This window comes from Scardinius erythrophthalmus (genome assembly GCF_964197995.2).
Source record: "Scardinius erythrophthalmus genome assembly, chromosome: 17".
Lineage (NCBI taxonomy): Eukaryota > Metazoa > Chordata > Actinopteri > Cypriniformes > Leuciscidae > Scardinius > Scardinius erythrophthalmus.
In genome coordinates, this window is record NC_138237.1 from 15529454 (window position 1) to 15550170 (window position 20717).

Below are 20717 nucleotides of genomic sequence, written 5' to 3' on the forward strand. Positions count from 1 at the left end.
GCCAAGAAAAAAAAAATTGCCATAGGGATGCTAACGATTAATCGAAGACCGATTAATTGTCGATAATAATTTAATTCATAGAACGTATCGATCGTCGATTAAGCAAGGTCATGCATGTGCGTGTTGCTCAACCGCGAAACACATAAAGCAGACTTGAGGAAAAAGCGAGCGCGCCTTGACCGAGCCTTGAGAAATTAAGCAATGAAAAATGAAGTTATGTTTAGGTTCATTTTATGTTTAAAGCGTTATACCTTGATGACTATATTAAGTTTGCATGTGCATTTGCCAAATTTTGTTTTGTGCAAATGTAAGTTGTAAAATTGTTTATTTTGTGGTAGGCCTATCAAGCGTAGCGTCAGTTCTGGCAGGTCACGTTAGTCAATCTCGCATCAGCTGACTCGCAGCTGATCCACGTTTACCTATAGGAATACAACGCCTATCACTGTATACGTATATAAGCTCCTTCAGTCTAATCAGCAGCTATCACGTTTCTCAGGAGCTAATTAAATGGTGAAATTCGGCAGGCAAACCACATCATCTCACAAGGAATCGTGCAATCGGGAATTTAGAGAGAGGAATTCGTTCCTTTCGTGATTTGGAAGTGACCTTAGTCTGCATTGCTGCTCGCATCGCTGCATTATTTACACAGGACTCGATGTGATTCACTCTCCATTCATCACTGAAAGTCTTCACGAAGCTTAGCTAAGTTCCTTTTTAATGCTCATTGCTAAAAGCTATGAGGATATTGGCAACATGCTTGTTGCTAATGCTATCCGTGTGGCTTGGGCTAATCTAACTTAGTTGTTTTCATTAAAATGCTCTTGCTAGGCTTATGCGATCATATTGGCAATGTGCGTTACTATCTGTTGTCATTGGCAACTGATCGCATTGCACATTCTGTGCATTTAGCACTATGCAGCACAGATTCAAGGAGCTTGCAGTGATAGGAATTAACAATTCATGGTGCAAACGGCAAAAAGAGACATAGTAAACAGTCACTATTCAGTTGAGTCACTTCAGTCAGTGTAATCGGACACGCTTGGTCTATCTAGTTCTTGGAAACACGGTGTTCTTAAAGCTATGGTGTATTGTGTACCATGCTAGTATTTGAATGCATTGTTTTTTAAGGGCTTGCATTTTTATAGGCTGAAGTTCAACATGGTTGTATATTTAAGCTGTGTATATTTTAATAATAAAAAAAAAACGATATGTTATTGAAACACTGCTTGTTCTAAAGGCTATTTATCTAGTGGCTATTGAAAACTGTTTGCTTTAAAAGCTGTTAGTTGCTTTTGGAAACATGGTTGTTTTACTTTTAAAGCAACACTAAAGAACTTTTTTTACCTTAAAATAATGTTTCCAAAATTGTATCAGAGGTTCATCAAGTCATAACGGTGAAAGGCACTTCTGGATTCACTTTGCAGCCCTATATCTGCTATAGCCGCACTATGGAAGTTTGCAAGATTGGGTAGTGTTTCTGTGGTTCGAATGAGACTTAAGAAACTACAAATTTTACTTGCTTTTACGGCAAGCATTACAATAGTCATTTTTTTGTTTTTCTTCGTTTCTGATGTCGCAATACATCATACTTTCATAAAATCATGCAACATACTCTACCTTGTCTGTGGACATCGTTCATTCTAAAGCCGGTGCTAGATAAACAGCGAGCGTGCGTGCGACAATAGGCTGCGGTAGGTGGAATTATTTATGGCAGCAGTAATGGACAACCTTTAGGGGGTCCGAAGAGGAAAAGTTCTTTGGTGTTGCTTTAAGGTTATTTAGCCAAAGTCGTTATTTGAAAGATGGCTGGGTTTTAGGCTTATACTTGGTGTCATTGTCACATGCTTTGCTAAGCTTATCAATTTTATTCAGCAATATGCTGTCATTTCAGCAACATTGCTATCAGTACTGTATGGTGGTTGCTGGTTGCTAGTGCAATGTTATCGAATATATGCTTGTTACTTCGGCTTCTAGTATTTTTGTGCATATAAAAATATATATCTGGATGCGTAGTGCTGAGTTAAGTAACCTGTTAGCTAACCTCTTCTAATAATAACTAAGATTGGGACCGTCATATTATATAACATAATAATGAAAACACTATTTTAATAAATCATTGTGAATTCTTTGGGTTTAGTTGCCGTGTTAACATGAGTTACACATTCCGAATAGCACGCATCTGAGGCGGTGTTGGTGACACGTTGTATTAGTTGCTAGGCTATATTTGATTATTAAATAATTAATTTAATAAAACGATCAATCACATCGATTAATTTTACAATCATACGAGTCCTTTATTTACACTAAAAACCCTTTGCATTCATTTCGTGAGGAATAAAAACACCTTAGACCCCAGAGGGTTAAATTCTATTTACAAACTCACCACACTCAGTAATGGTCAATAACTGTAATTCCAGTCAAAAAATCTAAATATGTGAAAAACACCTATTTTAGCTTCACGTTCTAAAGGGTAAAGAGTATTTCCCATGAATGGCATCAGTGCATTATGCATTCAATGCATTAAATCAATGCCTTTGATCTCTATGAAGTGAAGCATCAGTTTTAGCGTTGCCCATGCGGCGCATTGCTGCTCAGCCGAGCCTTGTAAAGTGGCAATCAAAGTTAAAATAATTTCAACACCTTGTTTCATTACATCTATCTTTGAATGAATCTGCGTTTCGAACACGTTGAATGAACAGTTTAATGACTCACTCAAAGACTGTACATTTCCCCACCTCAACAGCTCAAGCATTTAAGTGGCACCGAAATGAGGCACCAAAGTCTGCGTTCTGATTCGATCCGGTACATACTGGTACATACTACCGTATTGGGTTTCAGTACCCAACCCTAGTCATCAGACAGGGACAGTCTAGAAAATATTACAACACTTTGTTTGGTTAAGGCTTACTGACAAGTTTCTTAATACTTTGGTGACACATGGTAAATTTTCAGATGCTTTGTGACTCATGCAAAATGCAGATAAATATCACATATATTTTGTTCATAATAATTTGTAATATATTTTTGCCTCATAGGAAAGACCTCAAACCAGTGGAGGTGAGTTTTCCAGCTCAGCCCAGTGTATTTATAGGCTCTCCTGGGGCATTCCCACATACACTGCAATAAAACAGGTCAATTAAATGATGAGTGATTCCAGCTCCTTTCACTTGCTAGATGGCAGGGAGAGGCACAATTTTTTTTTAATGTAATTTAAAGGGAAACAACACTATATTTGCCATCAGCTATATTGTTCGGTTGTAAATGGATGGGGTTTCCCAGCAATAGGATTACCTCAGGGTGTGAATCTTTCTTAGTTTATTGTCAAACCTAAAGGGTGAGCAATGGCAACAACCCCAGAAAAAATGGATATAGAGGTATAGGAGATTAGATCATCCAAGCCTCTGGATAATGCTGCACTATGCAGTGATTTTATTGGCGGTGGTGTGTGTTTGCTTTGTTGGAAGAATCCCCGCAAGTTCAGACTGGAATAATATAGGAAGAGGTTTGTGGATTGTTGGGATTCTTAATGTCCTTTCTGTTCAAAATTTCAAAGTGTAGGTTGAAATATGAATAGGATATGCAACATCTCATCTCACCAGCATGCACTTATTTATGTGCATTTTTAAAGATCATGATTTTAAATTAATCTGCAGTAGTAATAAGAGATAATAAATGGAGTCATTTTTCCACATGCTTTTTGTTCTCATTGATCAAATGTTTCATTAAATTTCACACCAGTGTGTTTTGAGTTCAAGATAATACATGTTTAAATATGTTCCTAGTTATGGTCCAAATTAAAGGCACAATATGTAACTTTTTTGCTTTAAAAATTGTAAAAATCACTATATCTATGTTATATATATATTTTTGTTGTGTACTTACATTATCCCGACTTTTTCCAACAACTTTCAAACCAGGAGAAATTTGTAATTTAATTCGAAGACACGTCGCGTTTCTTTATTTCCGTTTTGTCGCCGTCAATGGCGTCATATCCGCGTTGTCCCTGGTTTCTGCTCGTGCTGCCATAGCAACCAGAGCTATGAACCGAGCTATGGAACCAAGCCGTCTGATAGTAACCAAAGCGACAGGCGTGGGCAAATGTGTAGTTCGCAATGTCTATTTGCGCGCTGTTGTTGTTGTTTCGTTCAAACATTATGGACCATGGCAAGCAGACTTTGGATAAATAAAGGAGAACTAAAACGAGAATCAATATCAGCGCGGTGTTTTCGAGATGCCGAGAGCTCCCATAGACAGTATATAAACGAGAGCTCCACGTCCGAGACTTCGACCGCTCCTACATGTACTTTATTAAACAGGTGAGCACATATAAAACTAATCAATGTTATATAGTTCAACAATGATAAAATGTCAGAATATGATCTGTATGTTATTCTAATGTTGATCTAGCTTACTGCTAGTCTCATACAGACAAACTAACACATACATTTCAACACATTCAAATGCAGTTTAGTGTGATAGTGTAATGTTAGACCAAGTGAAACAGCGCTGCGTTACCTCACAAGTTTAATTTGTCTAATAAACTGACCTGTGAGTAGTAATTCATTCTGCACTTGCGTGTAGTTCGGTAGAATGAAATGTCCATATTCCTTTTATATCCGCGGGACTCGCGTCGCGTGTGGCTCTTAGCAATCCCGAACTGCTTCATATCACAGTCATGATAAAAGCATCGATGTATTTACTCATCCATAAACATTTAGATCGGTCGGCTTGACTTTGACGACAACATCCATAATTCTTAGCAAATGTTGCGTCATCAATCTACGCCTTTGTTATTGTAAATATGTTAGCGACCCCTAGTGGTGAAAAATCCCATACTGTCCGTTTAATGACTCGCTCCCTGGCCCCTAAGAGCTGGTGATGGATTTGAGAGGAAGAACAAGGGATGCACTGTAATCCTACTTTGCAAATCACTGGCACAGTCAATTCTTTTGTCACACCAGATGAGTTTATATATGATATAATCTTTTTTTCTACATTTATCGCCACAAGACCAGGACTGGTGGAATTAGTTTTCACGTCTTTCACATGATGCCTCCACCCCCCATTAATCTATCAGTTATTTTCTGAACAGTAGATTCATCGTTTGTTTAATCTACCAATAAATAAAAACTGGAACTAATCTATGGATGAATTTATGCAGTGTAGGCCTAATTAAGAAAGGTGTTTACTATGGCTGCGTTTACAGTCACTTTTTGGGATATACAGCAGCAACCAGTGTGAATCCTGAAATGTTTTGTTCATTCAAAAGGTTAAAGTAGTTGATCAAACAGCTGAAGTCACAACCACATTCTAACTAACTAACTAACTAACGCGACAGTATCAAATCCCCCATCATTGGGGATGGACATAAACTGTGCGACAAATCAATGCATTCCACACAAATCGAATAATTTCGATTATGTGTCGTGCTAGGTAGTATGTAATTTTATCACCTTCATGTTGTATGATTTTCTTTATTACTTATTAAGTGAAATTTAGTGGAATGCCCCAGCTTTTCTTTTCCATACAATGAGAGTAAATGGGGAAGCATATATCCAAGTTCCAAAAAGGCATCATGAAAGGGGTTCATATTATTCATGTGCTTTATTCTAAGGCTTGCTGAAACCATACAATAATTTTGTGTGAAACTGACCAAAATTGAAATTGTTGTTTGCTATAAATCTTGAAAATTGGTTGTTGTGCGTCTCATAACCGATCGTTACATGCAAGATTTGAATGGGCTAAAGTGAGAATGAGATGAGTTACAGTAGAGAGGAAGATTTGTAGCAAATAAAAATTTGCCTAACTTTTGGGTCTGTTCCTCACACTATTGTTCAGAAGACTTTGAAAATAATGCACTTTTATGTTGATTTTGTGACAATTTTAGAGCTTGATAGTGTCAGTCTTCATTTACTGTCATTCAATTAACAATGGTCTGAACATTCTGCCAAACGTTCTTGTTTGTCTTTCACAGAAGAAAGTAAGTCACATGGTTTTAGATCAACATGAGGTTAAATTATGACTGATTTATCATTTTTGGATAAATTAACCCTATTAGCTAAAACTTAAAGCTTGTTTGCTGTTTTGTTCAGCATTTTGTCTCATTAGGATCATTCCCTTGCTTAAACTCTCAAATCCCCCTGAGGGATGGCGTGAAATGCACTAATTGTGCCTGTGGCATGAAGGGAGCTGCATTTAGTGATGACAAAACACTGCTTAAAGGGGAAACGCTTGGCAGATGCTGGAAACCTGCCTGCTTGTACAAATTATAGGATGTGTAGATGGGAAATGATTTCCTTCTTTATCTTGTATGTCATAGTTCCAGCTGTCTCTGGCGTGATCTCATTCTTGAGGGTAAGATAGGGGAGTCACTTGGCATGTCTGTGCTGGTTGAAATGTGTGCCAATATTCTCCTATTTTCTCTTCTCCTCATCTTTCTTTTCCTTAATGGCCTATGAGGTTCCTCCCATGATCTGCCATTCCCTGTAATCAAGCTTGTTATGGTAACATGCAATCTCCACTGACCAGTAACAATGTAGCCTTGCTCATGGTCATCATAAAATGATTTAGGCTTAAATCGTATCAGCAGAACTTAAACCTCATTCATCACATTTTTTCTCTCTTCAGCTAAAGCTCACGTTTGCTTGTTTGGCGCACAGCTCTGGCTTACTCTGGCTTAGGCAAAGCTTTTTTTCCCTCCTCTCTTTTTTTTGTAACATCTGCTTTGAAATTAATGGGTATGTTGGAAACTAGGCTAAATCTAGACTGACATCTTTTTCTTTTTTTCCCCTTTCTCGTCCTCATGCCCTTCCTCTTTCTTTTTTAAAGGCATGCCAGTGTAAGTGTGCTCCGATCAGGATTTTTGGATTTTTTCACCAATACTAGTCAATGGAAGCAGTATTGGCCAGTGTCGATCACCAAAATAAACAATAGGCCAACTATTCTCAACAATAATGTATTTATTTTAAGTATAAAAAATTAAGAAATGAGAAAGTATCATGAATTGACAATCATGAATCTTTATTTATTTACAGCAGCAGGAATATTAGGTTGCTGTCACTTTAAGACCAAATGCACAGATCCTATATACTTTTACACATGCAACTTATTTCCCAACTGTTTACGTTCACTTAAAGGTGCAGTGTATAAATTTTAGCGACATCTAACGGTGAGGTTACGAATTGTTATGTTGGCCGACAGGAAAAGACGTCGTCGTCTGAGACAACAGAGAGTAGCCAGTTAAGCAATGAGGTTTCATTACAAAGATCATTTAAGAAATTATATTTACTTAATTAGTCAGTAAAACAATATGTTATTGCGAGTATTATTGTTACTTGTTCGTCATTGTGTCAGTGTTTTATTCGCTGACTTTAGTTAGCTTCTTTGCATGAAGAACAACCTAGTGACGAAACGCGCTCTGTAGAGTTTGTCCGTTCAGGGCGACTGTAGAAACATGGTGGCACAAAATGCCCATTTCAATGTAAGGGGACCCGCGGTGTATGTAGATAGAAATGGCTCATTCTAAGCTAATAAAACATAATGGTTCATTATGTAAGGTCTTTATACACCACTGAAAACATAGTTATGTATATTAAATTGCATTTCTGTCAACAGGTCCTCCTAAATATCACACAATGCACCTTTAAGACATAACTGACGTTGTTTAAGCGAATACTCAACAAGCCGTCAGTTATGTCTTAAAGGTGCATTGTGTTATATTTAGGAGGATCTGTTGACAGAAATGCAATTTAAGACATAACTGACGGTGTTTAAGCGAATACTCAACAAGCCGGGCATTTTGACATTTCTGTGTGTATTTAACCGTTTAGGCACGACCTGCAGTTTAGCAACAGAAGACTGCATTTTACGAAAATCGCTGATCTAGATGATTTGGATGTTAAGTTTGGGCTTTTAGGGAGGAACGAAAGCACACCACTGTGAAGGAAAGAAATGCACTAAAATCGCATAGCCCTATTTGCTTGCTGTCATTGCTGTAGGGTTGTTGTCATTACAATGTCTCTGCTCTCTGCAAAGATTCTGCAAATTTATTGTCCTTTTCAGACACCTGGTAGAACTGCCAGACCGGTAAATGTAGTGAAGCAATTTGGTACTTTGGCAAGTTTTAGTTTGGCAAGTTCAAGCTTTGGGCTTTTAGTATGGCTACAAATCTGGGAGCATGTGATATTCAGTCACATTACACACTTTTAACATTAAATAAAGCACATAAACAGTACCTGAGATTATCATTGCCTTACTTTATGTTGTTATTCCAGCTGCTGCATTGCAGAAAAATAGAAACCGTTTCTAAAATAGAATCGTCACGTGTCGTTGTCATGGCTGGTTAGGACAAAAACTCTGATTAACATGGAAAATATACCTTTTATCGTGTGTCGCGGCGTTGTGTCTGGATAGGACACACTCTTATCGGCTCTTCTCGGCCTTTATAGAGACCACGATCAAACTATAAAGCTATTATCGGCCTATAATGATCGGTGCCCGATCAATTGGAGCACCCTTACGCCAGCGTGCTGCCGGCTCTGTCTGTCTAGTGACTGTGTGATGGCTCCTTGCAGATAAATTCACACACCCCATCTCAAAGCACGATCCCTTGGACTTAAACTTACCCTGCACTAGGGCTGTCAACGAATATTCTAAATTCGAATATATATTCGAATAGTTTTAAAAAACAGAAATTCGAAAGTGAAAATTAATATTCGAATGTGAATTTCGAATATGGAAAAACACGCCCGCGGAAGCAGAGGCGCGGCTGTCTGCTTTGCGAGTGGGCGCGCGCGCTGTCTCGTCAGGGTCGCCCTGTCTAGCACAGCGTCACTGCTGAAAGTTGACTTGCATGGAAGATGGCAGAAAGTGCAGAGCCCAAGTTCAACTCGACCGCAGCAGAGAAAGTGATTTTAAGCCATGTCTGGAAGTACTTTGGATTTTGGTCGGTAGAACGTAAAATTGTGGAGCCACGACTCCCGCGAGATAAAGTAGTATGCAAGCTATCTATGTAAGATACAGATAGCATACCATTCGACCACTAGCAACATGAGGTCACATCTCGAAAATTGTGTGCCTCATTTTATTTAACGTTAAACAGAAAAGTTCCGCGTTTACCACAGCACAGCTCGCTCGGAGCGTTCAATGTCGGTTCTATACTGTAAAACTTCAATTAATGTTAATAAATTTGTTTCAATCACTGAATGAAGCCTGCTATATTTGGGACAAGAGTCGCAACCTTAAATTGCTTGCACAAAACTCTTGATCAGCACTCAACATGTGCTTATTGTTGTTGTTCATTTTTAAACCGTTATGCGCAGAGAGCGCGAGCGCGAGGGCGAGGGAGGGAGAGAGTGCCTGCGAGTGAGCGAGAGTGAGGTCTGCGGTCTTGGCCATTAGTTTATTTACTTGATTTTGTGTTGGTAATACATTGTCAAATATGTTTAAACTTAAATTAACTACCTATACAAGTAGTTATGTCTCTTTGTATTAATTTGTCCTGTTATTGACGTAATGCGCGTCATTGACAAAATGCGCAACCAGATGTTCGAATAGTTCGAATATTCGTATGTGTTTTAGAGGGAATATTCGAACGTCATTTTTGAACAATTTTGACAGCCCTACCCTGCACGCATGTGCCCCCAGTGTCATCGTAACATCAACGTGGATTCGTTTTATCAAACCTACCTTGCTCATTTCATCTCACATTTTGAGTTCATGTGTTTTGCTACCATGTTGCATATTTTTTTTCCTTTTTGCAGGGTGGGGTGCCTATTTTACGTATGCCACTTTGATTGGATGTAACATGTCTACTGCGGTCTCTCATCTCTGTTGTAGAATCACAACTAAAGGATTTGCACTTCAGTTTAACATTACGTCTCAAAAGGGCTTTGAATCGTTAGTATTTCCATTTTTACCATCACAGCCTTTCACATTAAAACATTCTCTTTTAGTCTGGCTGCTTGTCCTAATTGATCTATGGTGTTAGAAAAACACTCCCTTCTCGGGCTCCAGGCTCTCTGTCTGGGTCTGTATGTGTGGCTGCAGCTCTGATCCTCCTCATCAGCCCCTGGCTGGATCTGCTGCCTTCTGATGAAAGCACAAGCGCATCCGGAGAGCAGCAGAAGCCAAAGCAAGACTGTGATCCCTACTCTCCCCCACCTCCTGCCTTCCTCAAGTGAGATCAGTGATAGGGAGTGCCTTTTTGATCTTGCTAGCTCATGCTCCTCTCTACCATATCCCCCTGACAAAGCCTTCTCTCTCCTACTGGTTTTCTTTTCAGCGTCAAGCACTTTCAGTTGCAGCATGTGGCTGTGCTCCAGACTCGTCAGATTTGCTTGTCATTACTGAAGAATGTCAAAGATTTATCGGGAGTTAATTAAATTACACTGTGCCGTAATGGAAAAGGAGTGGAGGAGAGATGATGGGTTTTATTTTGGCAGCCTTTTAGAAGAGATTGCTTGTTGTCACACAGGGAGAAGATAAACCTGCACCACTAAAAGGTATATTAGGGCCACCCAGCCTATTGTGTAGTCTTTCTTTTAGCTGCTGTTATCTTCTTCTGTTAAATCCAGTGGAGCCTGCTGCCAAAAAAACTCTCAAGCCAAATTCCAATGGACTGTATGTGTAAACAGGAAATGTGTCTCAAACAGGATATCAGGACCCTGTCTTTTGAAATAGTGAGGATAATATTTTTTAAATTTAATTTTAAGCAGATTATACTACTACTACTACTACTGTCTGGGTAAATAATATTCATTCATTTGTGTCTCGCATCTTGTTTTTCTTTTGTCTTACCTATAAACTAACTGTTTTTCAGATTGTGTTGATGTTGTCTGGTGATTGAGTGATGACTTAGCCGGGGTGTGAAGATTATTATTTAAATGATGACATGCACAGAAGCCATGGAATCAACTGAGTGATTAAGAGGCCATTTTCTATGTTAATGACATTAGCTAGCTCTGAGATAATAGCAGCTAAGTGCTGAGACCCAGCAGCTGCACTCAGAACCAGACATGAGCTGTGTCAAACACTCCTCACACTGCTCTGCTGAACTGCTGGATTTATTAGTGTACTAAAAAAAAAACAACAAAAAAACGCCTATTTCTTGGAATAAATGCAACAAGAAGCTTATAATGCAAGTTATTGTGTGAAGAATTTTCTGCTCAGTTCCAAAAGCTAGTGAGCTGACAACCTAAGCAGTATTTTTTAGGCATTTTAGGTGCAAAGACTATTATGCTTGTGAACTAAGACCCACTTTTTATTTACCGGGTCCCTTTTAAATTTTTTTTAAATATGACAATGTGTAGGTAGAAAAACATGGTTTGGTGAAATCAGTGGTGAGTTTTCATTTGAATTATTTTAGTATTTTTATTTTAAATATATCGATAGGACCTTGTATTGAATTGCATTTAATGCCTCTAAAATTTATTTGAAGTCATAAGTCTTTAAAACGTTTTTTTGCAGGTATACCTGTTGTAAAAAATGTATTTTAAAGCAGAACTCGGCAACTCTAGCGAACTCTAGTCACTTCCTCGCTGATTTTCCCTTTTGCTGTCGCATGTTTTCCCCACAAGCTCCCCCTACAGCTGTGGGGGCGTATATTTCACAACACGGTAGTAAAAAACTCACTTGCGGCGGCCTCCTCCCCCTCTCTACCGCTGCTCATGTACGTTTGTTTTGATCGGAGCAAGCCAACTGTATCGTGTGGAGCTATGTCTACCGAGGTGGGTAATCTGGTAATACATCATGCATGCGTGTGTGTTTATGTCGAATTACCGTAAAGCAATTCGTGTTTCGCGCTCGTTCTTGTTCTTGCTCTCGCTTCTCACGAGACTTCCAATTTCTATCTTGCCAGGACGGTAGTCCCCAAGTTGCAAGGTTGGTTTTCCGCCTGGGAACGCTGGGGGGAGCGAGGAAAGTCACCAATATCACCAGAACAGGTTGTTTAACCATCCAAATGATTTCTAGACAGTTTTATTAAGTTAAAGAAGTTACCAAGTTCTGCTTTAAATAATTACATAGATCATTTCCCCTCAAATACTCCTCTCTCATAGTACTAAAATCAATCATTATGAACTGTTTAATGGTTTAATTTTTTGGGAAGGATATTGCCAGATTGGGCTGTAGACCACATAGCAACTTGATAGGATTTAGACCAGAGTTATAGTTTTGTATATAGGTCTGAGTCTATTGTCTGTCATTGTCATCACAGATAACCCATTTTTTTTTATTAGCTACGATCAACCTGGCATGCCTCCTCAAACCATTTCATGGTTGTAGAAAGATTTTGCCACTGTAATTGGATTGGCTGTTTCTAAAGAGGCTTCTGTCGCTGATGGCACAGATGCGGTGGAGTGATGCTTTCTCTTTGTGTGTGCCCTTCGGTTATGCATTTTTAAGGCGTGTAATGGGCAACGGACTGCAAAGCAAGGGAAGTGCAAGATGATATTTACAGAACACTTGCTCCGTTAAAACGTTTGGCTGTGCTACTTTGCATGATTGTTTCAAATGAGAATGTCCAATGCTAATGTTACTTTGCATTTGTATAAACAGAAGCACCCGTAAACAACACAAGAAATGCAGCCTAGCTTCTCAGGATGCATCTGAGATGTCTTCCAGAAGAAGAAGAAGAACCTACTTAATCACAAGATACAAGGAACCACTGCCGAAAGAGAGAAATGGACTGCAGAAAATGTATGCGGCCCCCAGTTCTCCTCCCTGGCATCATAAATAACCTCACCATTGATCGGCTGTAGTCTGTGATTCTCCACAGCCATTCTCTCCACATTCATCAGCCCTGCGTCTGATGTGTTTGCGGGCTACTTAATCCACCGATTACTCAGTTAGCCTTTGCTCAGTGTCTACAACTTTACTTCTGTGTGATTTGTTGGATGCCCAGAATAGAGCATGTTATGGTGCTCATCTTTAATAAATCTAAAGTTATTCAAAATTGGACAGCCCTGAGGTCATACAGTATCTCCAATTCAGGCATCAAATTCAAACTTCAAGGATTTTATGCTCCAAAAAATCAAAAGTGCTGAATATGGAATAAAAATGTAATAGTTAAGATCCTCTAGCGAAACAATTTCGTCCTAGTTTTTCAGTCTTTGAGGATGATCAGTATATTTCTACAGTGTGAGAATTTAAATGATTTGGCAACAACATGAGTACATAAGAAAACAAACAGAAACGGCAGTATAACACTTTCTCTGGTTTTTAATCATAATTTTTTTTAATATATAAATGCCTGTGAGACTAAAAAGAAAATGGATTTATGAGGTTTAACAGAAATTGGTAATTAGGTCAGATGGTGATAATAAAAGATTTAGTCCTCCTTTTGTTTTTGTCTCCCCTTCTTCCAGATCAGACTGTCGGGCATCCATTCATTCTTTTGAATCAGTTGAAGTGAATTTGGACAGATGAATCCAGATAGTGCTCTGGGGCACTGAAGAGCTCCCATTGTCTTCACACAGTGTTGTACCAAGGCTTTGACAGTAGACATGTTGATACACTGTTCCCTTTATCTGGCCAGGTTGGGGCCATTTATTTTGTGACTGCTTCTGAATTTAAAGGGCTTGCAATTTTCCATTATCTGTGAGAGGCTAGTGTTTGTTCCTCAGTCTATGAATCTTCTGTTTCAGAAAACCTGTAGTGGTGAGGGACATGCCTCCCTTAGGTCTTGTCTCTTTTTTTTTTACTGGATTGACAACAAAAGTGGCTATTCATTTTTGAATAGATTTTCACAATTTTAAATAAATATTTCACAAATTGAAATGTATATAGTTTTATTAAAGAAGTCCATGCAAAACACATTTTTGAAAGCATTTTTCTTTTATTGAAGGTTTTGAAGGCAACTGCAGTTTTCTGCATTCTTATTTGGTTTTTATACAGGCAGATGGGGTTCCTATGAGGTACACTATTTGATTCAATCACGACTTAGAGGGGTTTCTGTGATAAATTGGGCCTTTTGGCTAATCCTATCAGATTAGCATTTGCATACCAGCATACATTATTCATTTAGTGTCTAACTCTCCAATTAGTCGAAGTCAGGTTTTCCTCTGGAGAGGATTTAACATCTGTGCGACCCTGTAAATTCTGCAGAAGATTTGAGCTAATCAGCCTCAGCCTCCTCAGCTCCTCTGAGGTGTGTTTACTGTTTTTGCCTTTCATTCTCCTTCACTCTTTCTTGCTCTGTCTTGACCTGTCCTGGGCACCATGCTCTAGTGAGAGCTTCCTCTCTGTGAGCGAGACAAAGGATCAGAGCGCTGACAAAATGCCACTGCCATGCCTGTCAATGAGGGCAGCGCCCTCTCACATCCTCACTTGGCTCAGTATTGACCCTTTGCCAGGTTCTTTTTGAAGGTATTTTTCTAAACGGTGCCCTCATACCTGGATTCTACGCCCATATCATCCTAGCTAGGACTCAGTTCAATCAGTTGAAAGCCGTCTGGCCGTTTATATGGTTTGTTGTTTGCTTACATCTTTGATGCATGCAGTAGATACAGCAGATTCTCTGATGGCTGCCTGACTACGTCTCGTCACAGTCTAGACTCAGTGCTTCTCCCGCTGACTCGCTGTCTGATTCTGTGCTTGCCTTCTTCCTGACTGACTGTCTTTTTGAGTCGCTGCTTCAAGGCTTACTTGACAGATTGTTTGACTCTTTGACTTCTTCAGTCATGTTTTTGAAGTGAATCATTGGCTGGATTGATCTGTGCTCCTCGTGCCCCTATGGGGAGCGATACTCCCTTTCCCGGTCTCACTTTTTTTCTTGCTTCTCAGACACAACAATCTACAGAGCCCAGGAAGTCACCTGTAGGAAATTTATAAACCGTACTCAAAGATTCTACATTGTTCCTTCAGTTTAACAAATCATGCCAAAATGAATTTGTAATGTACTTGTAACACAAATAAAGTACACTTTAATATCACTAATCAAGCATGTAATTAATCCCTACACAGGTATATATTTAAATTATATTAAGTATACTTGAAGTTGGTCCAATTTAGTACACAAAAGTACACTAAATAAACTTAAAATTATGCTTTATTACAATTTACTTACAACTAAAATATACTTAGTACAACATTAGTTGTTTCAAAATAGCACACTTCCAGTTAACTAATCATTAACACACTTTAATAATTAGTCTGGCTGCAAGTACACTTAGGATATATATATTTTTTTTTTTCACCAGGGTTGTCATGGAAATGCTTAATGTATATTTTATATTGATGTTTTACCGGCGCACTTCAAGTAAAAGTGCTAGGGTAAAATGTATTTTGTATTGAAAGTAGAGATGCACAGATGTCGGCCAATAATTGGTATCAGACGATAAAAGCTGTTATTTTCATTATCGGCCATTTATTTGAGTCTAATTATTATATCTGAAAATAAATTGCACTTGAATACAATACCACTGTTGTTAATTGTAACCTCTAATATTAAAGTGTACCAAATGAAAGGGTTCCCTGAATAGTTTGCAGCATTATTTGGGAGAGTTTTTTTATTCCTTAAGAAAAATCAAAATATCGGTATCGGCAGATATCATTTTTAATAATCGGCTATCGGTATCAGAGGAGAAATTTAGTATCGGTGCATCGTGCAACAACCCCTGTCTATAAAAATTGAGAGTATTAGAATATCACAAATAAATAGATGGACAAGATTATGATGCACATAATTCTTAATAAATCGTTGTCTATTTCACCCTGTCCCCAAATTGTAGCCTAGAATTTAAGTGTTGGTAGACTAGATATCTAAAATGAAGGACGGGCCACAAATCTGTGAGTAGCTTAAAAAAAAATGTGGGCACGGATTATGAATTTGTGGGTACGGATTGAAAAAAGGATTGAAGGTCCGGTTTACAAATCTGAGCGAACGGATTAGAAATCCATGGGTACAGATTATTAATTTGTGGGAGCGATTTGTTAAACTGAGGGAACAATTTAAGAATCTGTGAGTATGGTTTATAAACTGAGGAGACAAATTGCAAAACTGTGGCGCCAGATTTACAGGTCTTGTTTTATTTTCTCCTACAGGTGACTTCCCGGGCTCCGTAAAAATCTTCCCCTAAAGGAATAGTTCACCCAAAAATGAAAATTCTGTCATCATTTACTCTCCCTCAAGTTGTTCCAAACCTGTATGACTTTCTTTCTTCTGCTGAACACAAAAGAAGATATTTTGAAGAAAGTCGGTAACCAAACGACTGATGGACCCCATTGACTTCCATAGTAGAAAAAAAAAAAATACTATGGATGTCAATGGGGACCAGCAACGGTTTAATTACCAACCTTCTTTAAAATATCTTCTTTTGTGTTCAGCAGAAGAAAGGAAATCATACAGGTTTGGAACAACTTGAGGGAGAGTAAATGATGACAGAATTTCCATTTTTGGGTGAACTATCCCTTAAGACTTCATTTCTCTTGGTTTTTCTTTTATCTATTTTGATAAATTTTATTCTCATCCTTTCCTTCTTTTTCATTGAGGGTTTATTTTTTTGTTGATCTAGTTTATTAGTGGATGCTTTCGCTGTTTCGCTAAGACGTATCCTAGAGGGCGGTGCACCTCTGGCGGAAAGGATAATTCATTATTCCCTGTGTGTGTATCCGTTCCTGAGGGATGAGTGTTCAGGAATGACAGCTCTTTGTAAACCTGGTTTCTTCCCCTAGGTGTTTATTCATGTCTGCCACTCTTCATAGCGGTCTTTCCTTCTCTTATTTTGTTTTCATTGAAAAAGGCACATTTTTGAGTGCTTATGCTGAATGAGACAGGTGGTGCTCTGATCTTTCCATGTAGTCATCACTAGAATCTTAATGCAAAGAGAGCAACAGCCACATAAACATAGCCTGGGGTTGAGGCGCGCACTCAGAGCAACAGATTTGCTCAAACCCCCGCTATGACACTGCACAACCATAAGCGATACCTTTGGGCTCCCAGTAAGCAGTCAGGAGACTAAAGGGAGGTGTGATTAGCATGAAGAAAGAGTGACCTATTCATTTGAACTGAATGTAGCTAAACAGGTTGGGGAAAATGCATACTATAGTACTTTAAAGGCCAGAGTGTGTTTTTAATGCTTAGTGGGTTCAGAACAAACTGAACTTCTGGTCTCAAAAATGGTGGAGAGAGAGAAGTTACTGAAGCATCTATTTTAAGAGAACACTATCTGCCCCAAAAGCAGGTTACTGCCTACCAGAATGTCTAGTATCGAGTCCTTCCAGGGGACATATTCTGTATAATCTGAGAATACAAATTGAGAACTATAAATTGCCCACTTTTTTGGGGGATTTGATATTTTAGTGGTGCTTGCCAAGGCCGGGTGATTTTTATTTATTTATTTTTAAGTCATGGTTTTTGTTTTGATGGAAATATTATTTGAATTTAGTAAACATTTTGTCGTCTCATATTCATTCATTTTTGGACTAAAATTATATCTAATTTTAATCCACAAAAAATACATTTTAGTTAATTGAACTGCAAAATAAAACACATTCCTACACATATAATTTAGGGGTGTTCATTTCTTATTAATTCCTGACAGACAACTAGGGGTGGGCGATATACCGGTAGAAACGATTAACAGGTAGAAATTTGTCAACCGGTAGAGATCTATCGTCTCTATCACGGTTACGCTCACACGACGTTGCTGTGCTACGCAGTCACAAATGCTTATCATCTGCATAAGTTTTTAAGTATTGCGGTTTAAAAACAAGCTATTTTAAACCATTTAAGTGCAGTATGCAGCGATATCTCATTTCACTATATGCACGTGCTTTCTGAGAGTTAGAGTTCCGAGAACTGAACTGAGTCCTTTTTGCAGAACTAATTAGGGTTAAATACACATACTTATGTGTCATAGTGACCATGCCTTTGCAAGTCAACACAGTCATTTGTCTTAAGTGAACGTAAACAGAAAACGCACAAGTATATTGGATCAATGAAGTCGGCCTTAAAGTGACAGCATCGAAATTTACCTGCTGTTGTTATTAATGTTAAAGGAACACGCCGACTTTTTGGGACTTTAGCTTATTCACCGTATCCCCCAGAGTTAGATAAGTCCATACCTTTTTCATCTCCGTGCGTGCTGTAACTCTATCTGACGCACCCACCGCTAGCCTAGCTTAGCACAAAGACTGGAGGTAAACAGCTCCAGCTAGCATACTGTTCCCAATAAGTGACAAAATAATGCCAACATTTTCCTATTTACATGTTGTGATTTGTATAGTCCCAACGTGTACGAATTACAAGGTCACATGAGACACAACCATCTTCTAACCGTATACATACTGGGAACTATATTCTCAGAAGGCGAAGCACTGCTACTTCTGCGGAGTGATTTACTCCAACTCTGAGCGAACTCTCCGCTCCTCACCACGGGGCTTCTCAGGTGCTGCGATCAAATCACTCCGCCCAAGTAGCAGTGCTTCGCCTTCTGAGAAAATAGTTCCCAGGATGTATACGGTTAGAAGATGTCTGTCTCATGTGACCTTGTTATTTGTACACGCTGTGACAATACAAATCACAACATGTAAATAGGAAAATGTTGGCGTTATTTTGTCACTTATTGGGAGCAGTCGTTTTTTTTACAGATCGGGCTTTGGTCGGACTTGGGCTCATTTAGCTTCTCTCCTTTCATCGTGCCCATAATATACGTGCAGAGCGCAGGCTACTGTATGAAATATTGTTATATTGATAATATTATAAATATGCAACGCAATATGTGATTACACGTGTAACACGGCGTGCGTGCAATGCATTAGTTGACAGTTGACCATGCAGAGCATCAGGGAGAAGTTGGAGCATGGGGAGTTACTAAAAGTTCCCAATACTTCAGAAAAAGCTGCATTTTGAAAGAGTTTTGATTTTGATTACCACAACAAACAATGAGCCTGAAGCCTTCAACAGTGGATGCTATTCTTTTTCTTCACAACACTCGCAAATAAACAGTGAATGAGCCTACTCAGTTCAACGGATTTTTAAAAATGTATTATATTTTTATTATTATTTAACGTTAGCCAGTTGGCGAAGAGTTCTTTGAAACGTTGTTCTTCAGTAAAGTTCCTTAACATCAAAAAAAGGTAGGCCGTAAATCTTTATTTACTGCTGGATCACATTTGGCTATATAATATTCTCTACTGCATGCTTATGCTTCTCTGTAATGGACAGTCTGTATTAATATTTGTGGGCATAATTGTCGGTGGTGGTAGTTATGTTTGAGGGCTATAATAAAATTTTACCTAGTAGCGCGTGTGTGTGTCTAGCAGAAACAGCACGCATCAGAGAGAGCTTAAAGTGATATTGATGTTGGTCTCGGGTCGGGTTCGGGCTGAAAAATTGCAGGGGATAATTGGATTAGGGCTTGAACACCACGGGCCAGGTCTCGGTTAGGGCTGGATTTTTTGCCCCGTGCAGGGCTCTAAGCAGTATGCTAGCTGGAGCCATTTACCTCCAGTCTTTGTGCTAAGCTAGGCTATCGGTGGGTGTGTCAGACAGAGTTACAGCACGCACGGAGATGAAAAGGGTATGTATGGACTTATCTCACTCTGGGGGATACGGTGAATAAGCTAAAGTCCCAAAAAGTCGACGTGTTCCTTTAACCAAACAACAAAAAAGAGAAAATCTCTCACTGCTTTTGACTGAATCACTTTTGTAACTTTAATAAGACTATTTAATTTACACAGTGATGACAATGCAGTGTTTTTTAATACATTTGATTACTTTATACAATTGATGTAGTATTACTTATTTCTATCTAGTGCTTGAAGTTTTTCAGGTAGGCCTATTTCATTTGTGTCTTTTTTCTATTGTAGTTTGTTTTTCTATATGCTTGTAATTAGTTTATTTGTTCTTTCTTTATCACTGTTTACTTGTCTTCAGTAAGCTTGAGGTTTTTTCACTTTGGCTAGTAGGCCTATTCGTTTTTTTTGTGATATTGAAAATGGTGACAAGAATTTAAATATTTCAATGGTATCAATTTTTTTTATATCATTAAAACCTTATTTAAAGCAAAAATAACTATATCCTGATATATCTTGAAATAATATTACTCGTATGGTGATAAAAGATTTTGGTCATATCGCCCATTCCTACCAACAACTAAAGCTCATTAACTGTTAACTGGCAAGATTGTGTTAAATTAGAATTGAATTAAATGAGAATGGATACTTATTGACTTGAAGCTCTCATTAAGGGCTTGTTTTAAAAGTGGCATCATGACTGCAAGAATTTCATCTGGCTTGTGTTCTAAGGATGGTTATCTCCATTGTACTGCCTTTAATGTGACAAATAGGTCTCCATTGTCCCACATTACACAAGAAACAGAGCTGCTAGTGGTGCGTTCACAATAGGGGTTGTGATTCCTGCTGAATAATAGCTTGTAATATCTCTGGTTTACAGCCCCCTTCATTCCTGAATCATTACTAGTATGGAACGCAACGCACTATTCGCTTTAAGTGTGTTACAAACACAGCTACCAGTATTTGTGGAGTTTATTTCCACCGCTGTCTCCATAGAAATGCGAACCCATGCACATAATTGAATTATATCTGCATGAATTAAACATGATACATGATTCATTGACATTTGGTGGGTAGAAATAAACTATGACAAAGTTGTTATTGTTTTGTCCTTGTTTGTGTGGTTGTATTGGTTTCACTCTGCTCAAGTCAATTATATTAGACAAATTCTCATTACAAGGAACGTTTATGCATGAATTCTC

At 38.5% G+C, this 20717-nt stretch overlaps 1 protein-coding gene and 1 long non-coding RNA gene across 2 annotated transcripts in view; one reads left to right on the forward strand and one right to left on the reverse strand.

Moving 5' to 3' along the window:
• The window catches only part of LOC308705915, a 468550-nt gene extending 457474 nt beyond the window's left edge, over positions 1-11076 (reverse strand). The window contains exons 1-3 of the long non-coding RNA XR_014031984.1: positions 9625-11076; positions 8224-8625; positions 2764-2847 (exon numbers count right to left, since the gene is read on the reverse strand). This is a non-coding gene — a long non-coding RNA (uncharacterized lncRNA). The remainder of the gene's footprint in view (positions 1-2763; positions 2848-8223; positions 8626-9624) is intronic.
• Positions 1-20717, forward strand: part of vav2 (vav 2 guanine nucleotide exchange factor) — a 210795-nt gene that overhangs the window by 39366 nt on the left and 150712 nt on the right. The gene's annotated exons all lie outside the window — the stretch shown is intronic.